This window comes from Urocitellus parryii, chromosome 12 (genome assembly GCF_045843805.1).
Source record: "Urocitellus parryii isolate mUroPar1 chromosome 12, mUroPar1.hap1, whole genome shotgun sequence".
In the NCBI taxonomy this organism is placed as follows: Eukaryota; Metazoa; Chordata; class Mammalia; order Rodentia; family Sciuridae; genus Urocitellus; species Urocitellus parryii.
Genome location: NC_135542.1, coordinates 84692340 through 84706558, shown reverse-complemented (window position 1 = coordinate 84706558; position 14219 = coordinate 84692340). Strand labels below are relative to the sequence as shown.

At 41.7% G+C, this 14219-nt stretch overlaps 1 non-coding gene across 1 annotated transcript; it reads left to right on the top strand.

The window, feature by feature from the left end:
- Nucleotides 1-1240: 1240 nt before the first annotated feature.
- Trnav-cac (transfer RNA valine (anticodon CAC)) lies at nt 1241-1314 on the top strand. Its single transcript has one exon. It is a non-coding gene; the product is annotated as a tRNA-Val (tRNA).
- Nucleotides 1315-14219: the final 12905 nt, after the last annotated feature.

Here is a 14219-nt window from a genome sequence, read left to right as displayed (position 1 = left end):
TAACAATCCCTTACAATCAGAAGGACTGATGTGTGGGGTGGGATTAATTACATAAATACTTCACTTTCAAGAAACTCAGATAAAGTGATTCAAACAATGTCAACCAGCCAGGTGCCCTGGTACACGCTTGTTGCCCCCAGCTTTTGGGGGAGGCAATCTCAAGTTCAAGGCCAATCTGGGTGATTTAAAAAGACCCCATCTCAAAAGAAATTTTTTTTTTAAAAGGGCTGGAGATGGAGCACAGTGGTAGAGCCCTGCTGGGTTCCATCCCCAGTATCACAAAAATAAATAAATAAAATAAGACCAAATAAGGTCATAAGGGGGCCAAATCTCTCCAAATGAGTTCCTGACACAGCACTGTTTCAAGGGGAACCACCTAGATATGTCAAAGGGACACAAAAATGAAACAAATAAGAATTCGAGAGAGAGAGAGAACAAACATGCTGTAGTGTTTCCAATATTTTGGATTCACATGCAGGAGAAGCAGCATTTCGGGGCATCTGGGGACAGGGGGACTTTCCTAGAGCCTTCCTACTGTTGGCACAGCATCCTTCTTCTGCCTCCCTGCATCCGGCTGTGACTCCCACCCCCTCTCTTATTAAGGCACTGGGTGCTCAAAGCCCAAGACTCGATATCACAGGGATGTTGTGCAAGATCAAGCTGAACAGCTTCTTCTCCTGACAACCCCTAAAATTCGGCAGTCACACTCATACACGTTGCTGCTTTCCTTGTCTCCATTCCTGTCGCCACCAGCAGCAAATCCCAAAGCTCAGCCCAGAAAAGGCAGTCGCTGTGCTGTCACCCTCAAGCGGGGCTCTCTGAAGACTTAACAAGTCCCCAGGGGTCTGAAGCTCATCCTTCCCCTGCTCCCAGGCAACCCCACCCTCCAGAGAGGGCGAGAAGGGATCCTCTGTTGATGGCCTCTCTCAGGCCTAGGCTGCTACTTTACAAATGGTCTTTAATTCTTCCTCAGGTCCCCTTTTTAACAGATGGATAGCTCACCGCTCAGAAAGATGAAGTTCTATATCACGAACTCAGGTAAGAATCTGTCTCTGAAACCTGCTTGGTTTCATTCAACGAAATTATTCCCCAACTCATCATTCTATTTTATTTCAAGTTGAAAATACAGAGCTTTCTATTCTCCAAAATAAAACTGACTCTACTTACTTGTGACTAGAAAAATTAAAAGCTTTTAAAAAAAATTAACCACCAATCATATTAAAACTGCAAATTTGGGGCTGGTGATATAGCTCAGTTGGTAGAGTGCTTGCCTCACATGCACAAGGCCCTGGGTTCAAACCCCAGCACCACACACACACACACACACACACACAAAAAAAAAAAAAAAAAAAACTGCAAATTTGGCCTAAAATCAAGGGTAAATGTGTGTGAGTTATGCGCATTGGAGTTATTGGAGCTATATGAGAGGACAGGTCTGACGTTGCATGCTGATTGGGCTGTGCGACACAAGTGCATCTTTCCTCTCCATCTGCCTGTTATCCCACACAGCACATGAGATGGGTGTGACTTGCCAAAATGTCAATCAATCTGCTGACCACAAGACATCATAAAGCAAGACTTCACCTTTCGATACTCTATCCCCTGCCTTATGTGATGAAAAACGTTCCATCAAAGCTCCTTTGGGTGTCCCTCCTATAAAATAAAGAGATTCCAAGTTTGTGCTGTCTCTCTTTCCATCACAGTCCGGTGTGGAAGCTGACCCTAAGGTCGAAGAGCGGTCCCACCCTCAATCTGAGAAACTCATGTCCGTGTGTTGCATGATTTCTTTGCCATTTTCTTAGTGCAGTGTTGCAGCCAGCTCCTTTGAACCCAGCTCATCTCGCCAGCACAAGCAGCTGGCAAGAGAAGTGGGTCCCCTGAGGTTTACAACAGCCTCCTCCCAGGGGAGTGACCCCATGGGGTTAAGAAGGAATATGTTGCTTGGCAAAGGTCGACCTTTCTCATTAGGAATTAGAGAAGATTCAGCATTTTGTCCTGAATGGAAAGTATCCTTGCACTCTAATAGGCTGCTTTGAGTGGAAGGGGGAAAGACATATGGTAATGAGACCCAGGCAAAGGATGTGTAGCTGATTATCAAAGAAAAGGAAATGGGTAGACCGCACTTCCCCATCAACCAGTTGCTAACTCCTCCGGGGGAGGGGAAGGATTGCATTCTTCAACACAAGCAATTACCCCCTGGATAGCTCTTTTCCTGCCTTTTGGTCACTGTAGGCAAGATAGGAAGAAACCTGAGATCTATAAAAATGCAAGACACCCCCCCTCCCATGGGCAGCAGGCTTCTGTCTAGAGGAGAGTCTCACCCACCCCTCTCTCTTCTGTCTCTTAAATAAAATTTGCTTTCTCGAAATAAGCCAATCCCAAAGAACCAAAGACCAAATATTTTCTCTGACATGCAGATGCTAATTCACTAGAGAAGAATAGAGGTACTTTGGATTAGACAGAGGGGAATGAAGGGGGGAGAGACAGTCCGGGGTAGGAATGATAGTGGAATGAATCAGACATTATTACCCTATGTGCATATATGATTACATGACTGGTGTGACTCTAAATCATGTACAACCAGAAGAATGAGAAGTGATACTCCATTTATGTCTGGTATGTCAAAATGCATTCTACTGTCATGTGTAGCTAATTAGAACAAATAAAAAAATTTAAAAAATAAAAATCATTTAAAATGTTGAAAAAAAAAAATGTGTGCCTTCTACTCTTGCCTCGGCATTTCTCAGGTGTTTAATCCTGAACACCCAGGGAATGAAGACCCGATCCAGATTTTCAAGACCAGTATCAGTAAGGACCCGTCCTTCTGTTGAATATAACTCAGAGAACATGTTTAGGGGTAAAGTTGCCCTTGCAACAAATCACTCTTTAAAAATAGAAAGCAGAGATCACAAGTTCAAAGCCAGCCTCAGCAACTTAGCAAGGCTGTAAGCAACTTAACTAGACCCTGTCTCAAAATAAAAAAATAAAATGGGATGGGGATGTGGCTCAGTAGTGAAGCACCTCTCTGTTCAATTCCTGGTACCAAAATAAAAAATAAATAAAAAGCAAGCAGTCATTGATCCAAGAGATTCCTGCCGGACGGGGACTATAAGGTGAGTTTTTCATCAATCAGTGGTCACAGACATTCACAGAAGAGTTACCAGGGCTGAAAGAAGGTCTCATGCTACTGAAATGCACCCAGCCGGAGGCCAACATCCAAATGTGACTGTGTTAAGTTACAAAGAGAAACAGAACTCCACCTGAGCCCAAATCACCTGTGCCGGCATGATGGGCATTATTCACTCTCTGGGCCAGCAGCTGGGGAAGCCAAATCCTGACCTGCCGTTACTCTATTTGCCAAGAGCCATCCACATCACAAAGACCAGAAACGCCCCAAATCTCTAGGATCAGCATTTTCACTGTCAGAGATCCAGGTGTGAAACCGAATTGCAGAAGGAGATGGCGTGGTGAACGGGACATCAGAGCAAAGGTGATTCAATAAATCAGAGGTTTAATGGCCTCAGCCGGAGAGGAGCCTGGTGGAGGTTGCTGCGGAGACTGGCCACCCTTTCCCCTGGAATTCCTGCAGTGTTTTGGAGGCCAGATAGACTGTAAGAGAGCTTAGTGAGGTTACTCTCCCCTGGACAAAGTCACAACTCCACGACTGCTTTGAGGACCACTCTGCCTTCAGATGCATCTGTTCAGTTGATCAGGCTGCCTTCAAGTCCTGTTGCCTGGAACCTGCTTGTCTTCCTCCTGCTAGTAATTTGTTGCCCTCCTCCCCTCCAGCCCTGAGGATCCCACAAAGACAGTCTGACTTTTTAAGTTCAGGGTCCAGCCCCTCCAGTACTCTCACAAAATGAGAATTTGAAGCATCTTTGGGGAAGCACTTTGGACTCCATCTGTCCAGAGAAAGCAAAAATTTCCCTAGTTTACCTTTTCAGCAAAGAGATATGCTTAATGAAATTCTGCAGTGTTAAAGAATGAAATACAGTGGCATTAGGAGGCTGAGGCAGGAGGATCACAAGTTCAAAGCCAGCCTCAGCAACTTAGTGAGGCCTTGTCTCAAAGTAAACAAACAAACAAACAAACAAACAAAAAGGGCAAGGGATGTGACTCAGCAGTTAAGTGCCCCTGGGTTCAATCCCTGATACAAAAAAAAAAAGAATAATAAAAATGAAATTCTTCAGTATAAGACCCAGATTTGGGTGCTCCAAAAGAGATTCAAAACCATCCCAGTTTAAATAAGATAGAATGTAATTCTCCTTTTACAAAACTGAGTATAAACAATTCTAGGGCTGACACCATGGCACCTTGGTTTAGGACCCAAGCTCTTTCTATTTTGTGTATCTGCCCTCCAGGGGCATAGTTATTACCAAACCAGGCCTGTTTTGCCCAATGTACAGAATGCCAATTACTGAAAAACCACATTTGCAAAAGAGATAGTTTATTCATGAAGTGACCATGTATGGATATGGAAAAACAAGTCTCAAATCTGCCTCCCCAAGGATAGGGTTTGTGGACTGAGGTGACTGGGGGTGAGCTGAGAGCAGGAAAAGCAGGTTACATCTAGAGGGCTTACTGAGGTTTTCCCTTGGTTTTGGAGTCCTCATGTTCATGGTCCAAGATATCTCGTGATGAAGTCCGTGCTTTGGTTAAATTAGGTAATTTGGTTAAATTAGGTAATGCATTCTGCTGTCATATATAACAAATAAGAATAAAAAATAAAATTTAAAAAATAAATTAGGAATATTCTGAATTATTGAGAGTAAAGATGCCATATGGATTCAAATATGCAACATTCACAAAATATCTTTCTAAAATTCAAGACTAAGAGCATTTTTCCATTAATTGAAGAACACCAGTGGAGAGCTATCTACTTGAGAAATGGTTTTGTGAAGGAGAAAAGTGGTAAGTAGGATAGGAAAAAGAGTTAGAGGTCCCATTGGGGAGGCCCCAATGGACAGACAAGAGGAGAATGTTCTTTCTCTCTTCATGCTGGATTTATTTTCTGTTTACACATTCAGGTTTATAGAAATTATGGTGTTTTTAGCCAGGTGTGATGGTACATGCTGTAATTCCAGCCACTCAAGAGGCTGAGGCAGGAGGATTGCAAGCTGGAGGCCAGCCTCAGCAATTTAGCAAGAACTTATCTCAAAATTAAAAAGGGGAGGCTTGCTGGGGATGTAGCTCAGGGGTAGAGCTACATCCCTGGGTTTAATCCCTAATACTGTAATGAAAAAAGAAAAGAAAAAAAATTATTGTCTTTTCTATAAATAGCTAAGAGGTACATATATAGAATTGAGTTTTCTTAGACTCTTCAGACTGTGTCTGTTTCTGAGCAGGGGTCAGTTCTATGCTCAGCTGCCATGGACTTAAGGGTTCATCCTGAATGACTATGCCAAGGCAGCTCCATTGTCATTCATCCTCTGGCCCTCCCCAAGTCATCCATGAAATGCCCTCTACTGTTTTCAGCTGAAAGAAAAAATCTCTGAGCTCTTTAAAAATAAATGAAATGAAAATGAGACATAATTATCTACAGTTGCAACCATAACCATAGGGTTGGTTGGTATAAATGTTGCAATATTTTATTGGTCAGCTTCTGATCTACCACATGAAACATTTTTTTTTTTTTAATTTCAAACCCTTCTCCTCACTCTCATTGACAACATAATCATTTCAACCACGGATCCCATTGAACAAAAGCGGGTTTCTGGCAGCATCCAGGTAGAAGGGGGTGGGGAAGGTGAGCCACATATCATTGTCTTTTGTGGAGGGAGAAGGAGACTTAATAATTGACTATTTTAATATTAGTTCCAATTCATTTTTTCCTGATTAGAATCACTCAGTTAATCTAGCTCAACTCTCTGTGGCTTTGCACATGAACACACCAGATTTCAAAACACGTGAAACGGAGGGAGGGAAGTATCTGTTTAGTTTGAGAAAACTGAATTCCCAAGTTTCATTCCCTTATTCTGACTGGATGCCATCAGACTGAAATGTTCTTTCAACAACAAAAAAAGTCTTATCCTTCCCCATTGTAAAAACTATCCCATAAAAATGTTTAGCCAAAGAACAGAAGAAACTAGAAGAAAGATTAAAAACGTAGAGGGAGGGAAGAAAGAAGAAAAGAAACATGCACAGTTCCCCACAGAAACCCAGGGTGTAGACTCCACATGTTGAAGCAAAGGTTTCGGACCCTCCCCAGTATCTTCTGAAAATAATATTCCTCTCTTCCAAATGGAAACTGTGTAGCTTTAAAAAAAAAAAAAAAAAACCCTACCATGAAAGAACATATGTGTTTGGAGTTGGTCAACAAAAAAGGACCATTTCTGGGTTAGTCAGCCCTTGTTTGAAGATTGCAAGCTGGAAAGACCTTGGAGGCCTGAATGGGGGAACTTCTGCCCCCAAGGAAAGACGAAATTCAAGCCAGGGATTCTTTGGCCCCATTTTAATAGCTCGCAGAAACCTCAGAGTGTTGGGAAAGGGGAAAAAAAAAAAACTGAAAAATCAGCTTTTTCTTTCTCCTTCAGACTTTTTTGAGTTACAAAAGAAAAAGGAGGAAAAACTCCTCCAGCATTTTATAAGGTCTCCACAAATACCAATTAATAATTTTACAAGCAAATCAATTTGTTTGTCACACAGTAATATATTCCTAAACTACAATGACATTTTGGAGCTATAAAGATAAGTCATCAGGCTTTTATAAAAATTGCTTTTCATGTTGTACACATTCAGATTTTCCCAACATTGACGCATCCAACAATATCCAACATTGTCTTCTTATGTCAATTCACTCAAAAAAAAAAAAATTACTGAGTTTCTGTTATGTGCCAGGCACCACCCTGCAGCCAGGTATAAAACAGGGATCAGATAAAGACATAGCCTCTGCCCTCCTAAAGCCTACATTCAAGCAGAAGAGATGAGTTTTTAAGCAATAATTATTCAAATTCATTTTTTTAAAATTTTCACATTCATCTTAAACCTGGAATCAATTTGAACCCACTCTGATACAAACATGTCGCTGTCATGTGATGCTTCTATGATAGAAGGGGTCCCCGCACAGGCTTGCATTCAGAGAAAGGTGTAATAACTGATCTGGCAGAAGCTCTCCAAGCCACGCCCACCCTCACCCCCTTTTCAGGGCAGCTGCCCAACTTCCAACTGCCAACCTGCATCCCTTTGCCTGTGGGTTTGTATTGCCTACTGGACCCACTCTTCCAGATAATTAACACCCACCAGGAAGGAGCAGCCCTGAGTGAATGGCTGATGGGAGTTGGTGCTCCCTCATCTCTTGGATAGAATAGGAATATGTTTCCTATTCTATTCTATTTTTCTGTTATGAAGTGTTTTCTATTATACTCTGCAAAATTCCCAAATGAGAATAAGCTTCAGTTGCACATTCTGGTAGCTTGCTTGATAAAGCACTCTTCATTGTATCAGAGTGGATTCAAATTGATTCCTTCCCTCCATATCTCTCTTCCTTACTGTCCCACAGTTGTTTTCCTCAAATAAATCTTTACTAAGTCAATCATCACTTAACAACAGCTACTGAGCCCTAACAAATGGAGCTAGGGGGAAAAAAAATCCTCAACCCTTACCTCACACCATATACAAAAAGTAAAACACATTGGATCATAGCCCTACACGGAAGAGATGAAACTCCAAAACTACTAGGATAAAATCTTGCAGTCTTGGGTTAGGTGAGATCTTCTTAAATTGGACATACAACAAAATGGACACATTGAGCATCACCAAAATTTTTTAATTTTACTTTTGAAAAGACACAGAAACAAAACAAACCAACAAAGACAATTAATTAAAGTAGCTAGAAACCAGCAAAAAATATCTGCAAAATAAATATCTGACAAAAGGCTTGTATCCAGGGTACACATCAAATTCTCTTATAACACAACAAGAAAAAAAAATGGGCAAATATTTTGCATAAATTCTTCATAAATGAAAATAAGCATTTGCAAAGATGCATTAGTCATTAGGGAGATGCAAATAAGAGCAATAACGAGAAGCCACTATACACATCCATTAAAATGGTTAAAATTAAAAAGATTGATTAATTCTAAAATCGATAAGGATGTGGAGTGCCTGGAACTCTCATACTTGCTGGTGGGAGAACAGATACCTTAAAAAATCAATAAGGTAGGCTGGGGTTGTGGCTCAGCGGTAGGGCGCTTACCTAGCACATGTGAGGCCCTGGGTTGGATCCTCAGCACCACATAAAAATAAATAAATAAATAGAATAAAGGTATTGTGTCCAACTACAACTAAAAAAAATAAAATATTTTTTTAAAAATCAATTAGGCTCTTTCTTATAAATTCAAATAATTATAAATTCAAAAAATTCTTATCAATTTAAATATACACTTATCATACATCCTAGAGCTTCTGCTCCTAGATATTTACTCAATAAAAAATGAAAGCATATATCCATACAAAGTGTCCATATGGATATTCATAACTGGAAAGAACCCACCTGTCTATCGGCTGGCAAAACACTAAAAAAAAAAATTGTGCCATATCCATCAGGGAGTCACTACTCAACAGTAAAAAGGAGTGAACTCAAATCTCAAATCCATTATACCTAGCAAAAGAAGCCAGACTCAAAAGGTTTAAAATTGCATGATTAATTTGTATGATAGAACCAGATGAGGGGCCAGCAGGGGAGGGGTGGGGAAGGACTGAATGGGAAGAAAGAAACTTCTATGGGTAATCGGCATATTCTAACATACACATCTGTCAAGGCTCATCAAACTGTGGTCTGACATCAGGGAGTTTGACACCTCAATTAACCTGACAAAAATAAAGGGGGATAAAGAAAATAAATCCCTGCCAATCCTTTCCTGCCCTTCCTGAAGTCTTCCAGTTCTTCCTGGTGTATTGTATGCAGCCTGGGTGGTCGTCTCAGAGGTGTGGGGTTTTTTCCCAAATGTAATTCCAGCTGCTAATCTTTCTAGATAAACTGCAGATTCTCTGAGGGGAGGAAATTATGGAGGACAGACTTGAGCCCATTCTGGTTTATGTAACATTGAATCTAATTGGCGCAAACAGGAGCCGCTGCAGATGTTGGAAATGGGTGAGGATCAGCCAAGTCCCACACACTCCCTGTCCCAAGACATCGAAGGGGAATCTCAAGCCAAATCTTGCCACATATAAATTTAAAAATAAAAAAAAAGGGCTGGGGATGTGGCTCAAGCGGTAGCACGCTCGCCTGGCATGCGTGCTGCCCGGGTTCGATCCTCAGCACCACATACCAACAAAGATGTTGTGTCCGCTGAAAACTAAAAAATAAATATTAAAAAAAATTCTCTCTCTTTAAAAAAAATAAAAATAAAAATCTTATGAACAAGCAAACCAAGACAGTTTATAAAGCTCCGTGTATATGCCCCATGAAGTCCAAGCTCTCTATCCTTTGAAGTATCTTGACCAACACCTTGTAAGAAGGGTTTATCTGAAACAGACTTGACAACATTCCAGAAATGAGATCCTGTTACCCTGATGAGTGGCATTAAGCAACCAAACATGGTCCTAAACCAATGGCCTAATTTAGGTATATTTAGAGACCAAGTCTCTGGTATTTTCCCTAAGGGTGCAGGCCACAGACTTCCTAAATTCTTTTTTTTTTTTTTTTAAATATTTATTTATTTTTTAGTTCTCGGCGGACACAACATCTTTGTTGGTATGTGGTGCTGAGGATCGAACCCGGGCCGCACGCATGCCAGGCGAGCGCGCTACCGCTTGAGCCACATCCCCAGCCATTCCTAAATTCTTTTACCAGTTAGGCAAGTGGCTCTAAAATATTTTATCACATTCACACTTTTCAACTACCTTCAGTTTCACCCAAGGGAGTGCCTATATTCATCATACAAGCTACTAACTGTGACTTTCACTAATAAAACCCTTTTCCGACATTCACTATGCTAAGCATAAATAAGGTACCAAACAGGATGGACTGCAATGTGGACAGCATTGGTGCTTACAGTAGCTGTCTGAACTTCCTCATTAGAATGGAGCTGGCCACACCCTGATGGAGCATTTTTGGCAAAATCTACTACCCTCCACGTTATTGCTTAAACCCTAATAGCACAAATTTCATATTCTCTGTCTATCCTGAATTTTTGGAAAGTAAATTATTAACATCTTACCAAGATCATACCCTCTCTTCTTTTAAATCCTTCACAAAATGTTTGACTTCTAATAGATGCTTAATAACTGGTGATGACTATAAGCTGAACAAATTAAGAACAGAGAGCTTTTAGAAAGGAAGGAGAAGCAGGGCATGGTGGCACATGTCTGTAATCCCAGTGGCTTGTGGGGGCTGAGGCAGGAGGATCACAAGTTCAAAGCCAGCCTCAGCTAAGTAAGTTCAAAGACAGTCTCCACAACATAGCGAAGCCCTAAGCAACTCAGTGAGATCCTGTCTTTAAATAAAATACAAAAAAAGGTCAGGGACGTGGCTCAGTGGTTAAATGCCCCTGGTTTCAATCCCCAGTGCAAAAAAAAAAAGAAGAAGAAGAAGGAAGAACAGGTGAATTGGTTTAAAATTCTTCAGATTTTTGCTAGGTGGCTTCCAATCCTCCTTGCATGTGAAGATATAGACACTCCATCCTGAGCTAAGTCCTGGATTCCAGACCAGCTCTTTGGGAGGCCTTGGGGGCTGGAGAGGTTTTTCAACAGATCCAAAAATAAGGAAATGATCTGGCTGTGAAAAGGCTAAATCACTCTGTGTAAATACAAATGGGGAATTTCTGGAATGAGAAATAATTGCCCAAAGCTGAGGAATAGCCTCAAATGAGCATGACTGGTCCTGAGAAACAAGGTTCCTTGAGGTCTGAGCTGGCTATTTCCAGGAAGCTCCACACACCACCAACTAGCCACTTCCCAGATCTTTACTTCTGCAAGTTGTCTGAGTGGTCCCGGGGTTGGAAATGCTCGGTGTTGAGCCCAAAGGCAGAAAGGGGAGGTGATGTGAATAGATAGAGCACCAGGCAGCCTCCAGTCTCCAAAATCGGCCTGCCACCTGACATTTGGGTCATTTTGACGTGGATCTTTTTTATGGCAGCATGACACAAGCTTTGGAATTCAAATCCTAGTCCCATTGCTGTGTAGGTCTGTGATCTCAGGCAGATCGTTTGGTCTTCATGAATCCTAGGTTCCTCGTTTGTTAAAAAAGAAAGAAAGAAAAACAGCAAGAACAAACGTTAGCAAACAAAACAGGCAAGTACCTACCTATTGTGGCCATTCAAAATTGTTCTTTGTCCAAATCCATCTTCCTGCTTAGAATGGCACCCCATTAATTTTAAGTGGTGGTTTTAAGTGATCCAAAACGAAGGAAACGCCACCCATCTGGGAAAAGGCTAAGTCACTCAGTGTAAATTAGACCAGGGGATTTTATTTCCACAGTTCTGGTGTGGCAAACTCAACACCATCCCCAACCCTTAGCTGGACAGGTTGCCACAGGACCGAGATCTGCTAATCAGTACGTCTTATCCTGGCACCACAGTGAAACGTTCAGGTGTCAGTCCATCGCCCAGCTGGGCTCGTGGAGACTCTGCCCTGATGGCCTCTGTTGGAACTGTCAGAAGATTTTCTCTCTCTTTAAACTTGAAGCTGATAATGACCTAGATCTGGTGTTGCCAGAGTCAGCACACACACACACACACACACACACACACACACACATACACACACACACAGACAGCCTGAGAATGAAGCTGAGATGAGAAGAGAAGCACCAAATCCTGATCCATTAGGGCTTGGTTCAAGCTTGGCAAGAGCCACCCAGGGATTGATGGGTTGGAGTGGGGAATAAGTTCCACTTTTGACATAAGCTGGTTTGAGATGAGTTGTTGGGTTTGTGTGTGTGTGTGTTGTTTTTGTTGTTGTTGTTATTCTTTTTATCATCTAAAAATGCAAACATGATGAACTCTGGAATCACAATAACGGAGTTTAAATTGTGGCTCCATCATCTATTAGCTATGAGAACTTGAGCAGTTTACTGAAGATCTATGTGCCTCAGTTTCCTCCTCGGAAAAATTAGATAATAATAGCACTGACTCCACAGCACTGTTGTGAGGTTTACAGAAATACCTCACACAAAAAAAAATTCTCCTTGGGCTGGGCACGGTGGCACATGCCTATAATTCAAGCAACTTGGGAGGCTGAGGCAGGAGGATCCAGAGTTCAAAGCCAGCTTCAGCAGATTAGAAAGACACTCAGCAACTCAGCGAGACCTTGTCACTAAATAAAATATAAAAAAGGACTGGGGATGTTGCTCAGTGGCTAAGCACCCTAGATTCAATCCCCTGTACAAATAAAATAAAATAAAATTATCTTTCTTATAAGCTATTGTATTGTTGTTATCAACATGACTTTTAGCATTAATATATAATAATGGCAATTATTATTGTTATTTCTACCTCATAGGTTTATTTGATTTGGGGGAATACAGCCAATGAGCTTCAGTGAGACTAAGAATTGTACAGGATAGAGTAGGATGTTTGATTTTCCCAGAAGGAGGAAATCTTGAATTCTACTTCATCCAACCTAAGGTCCAATCAGGCTTATTGTCTTTTTTGATCTACTGATCAGATTTGCTGAGCAAGGTCATGCATAGATGTATTTAGGATATACCTTAATAAAAGACAGAACTTTGTTAGGATCTCAATAATATCTATATGGATGCAATCAAAAACTGTGGTTAGCATATTTGGCTAACTACCTAAACCAAGCCTCAACTGAAAAAGGTAAGATTTAACTATGCTTTGGAGGAATAGAGGACATTAATCTTGAAGACACCTGGGAGAACAGTATTCTGGTGACAGGGACCAGCCAGTGCAAAGCCCCTGCCAGGCATTCTGGAGGAAGAGCTGGATCAGAGGGGCGGGGGGGGGGGGACATCAGGATATGAAAGCAGAGAGGTCCAGGGGACCTTGCTACTTGGGGGATCTACCACAGGGCAAAGACATCCATTTTTACTCTGCTTGAGACAGGCATGCAAAGCACTGGTTTTGACAAAGGATGACACTGACTTTTGTTTGTCCCTGTTGAAAGCAGCAAGAATAGAAGCAGGAAAATAAAGTAAGAGAGAGAATGCGTCTCTCAGCATGCTACCTTTATTCTTCAAGACAAGCTTTCTCCTGATAAATTTAGGAGCCACATCTGCTGGTTGCTTCTACACAGCTTAACCTGAAGGCAAAGTCCTTCTTCCCTTTCATTCAAATTTTAAAAACAAGTAAGTATGGTGCAGAGAAAGGCTCACCACACTCCAGACCCACACTGTACACCTCCCTCCCACAGGCCTTGCACATCGGGGCTCATTGAATGGAAGATGAACAAGTTGCACGTAAGCACACAGACTTCTATTTGATGAATTTTGTGGGATGGATTGTAGTACGTCATTTCATCCTTTTGCTTTTTCTATTATCTATCTATCTATCTAGGCACCAGGGATCGAGCCCAGAGGCACTTAACCACTGAGCCCCATCCCCAGCCCTTCTTCATATTTTATTTAGAGACAGGGTTTCACTGAGTTGCTTAGGGTCTCACTGAGTTGCTTCGGGTGGCTTTGAACCCTTCAATTCTCCTGTCTCAGCCTCCCGAGATTACACTGGGATTACAGGCGTGTGCCACCTCACACAGCTGCCTCTTCTACTTTATGACCAGTGACCATATGAGCAAAGTAACTAAATGAATCTCACAGGAGTGGCCAGTAGCTGCAAGGAAAGCACATGGTCATACCCAGAGAATTGAGTTCCCAGTCTCACTACCGTCATCTTCTCCTGGACTTCTACTTTCCTAGAGAATCAGAAGATATGTATTGCTTGAATCTTAGGCAATATATTTGCAATCAAAGGCAATGTTATATCACTGAAAGGAAGAAGTCATATTTCAATTATTTTATCAACATTTTTGCCCCCAAAATCCCAGTAACTCAAGAGGCTGAGGTAGGAGAATCGCAAGTTCAAAGCCAGCCTCAGCAACTTAGCAAGAACTTTGAGGACATTAAGCAACTTAACAAGACCTATCTCTAAATAAAATTTTAAAAGGAGACCAGCCCCAGCCCAATGCTCGGAAGAGGCAGAGCAGACTGATCCCAGTCCAATGCACAGAGGAGGAAACCAACCATGCTGTAGCCTCCCATTTACCAACACGTGGCTGTTCTGGCCCACTTACATCTAGAAATATCAGCCAGGACCAGGAAG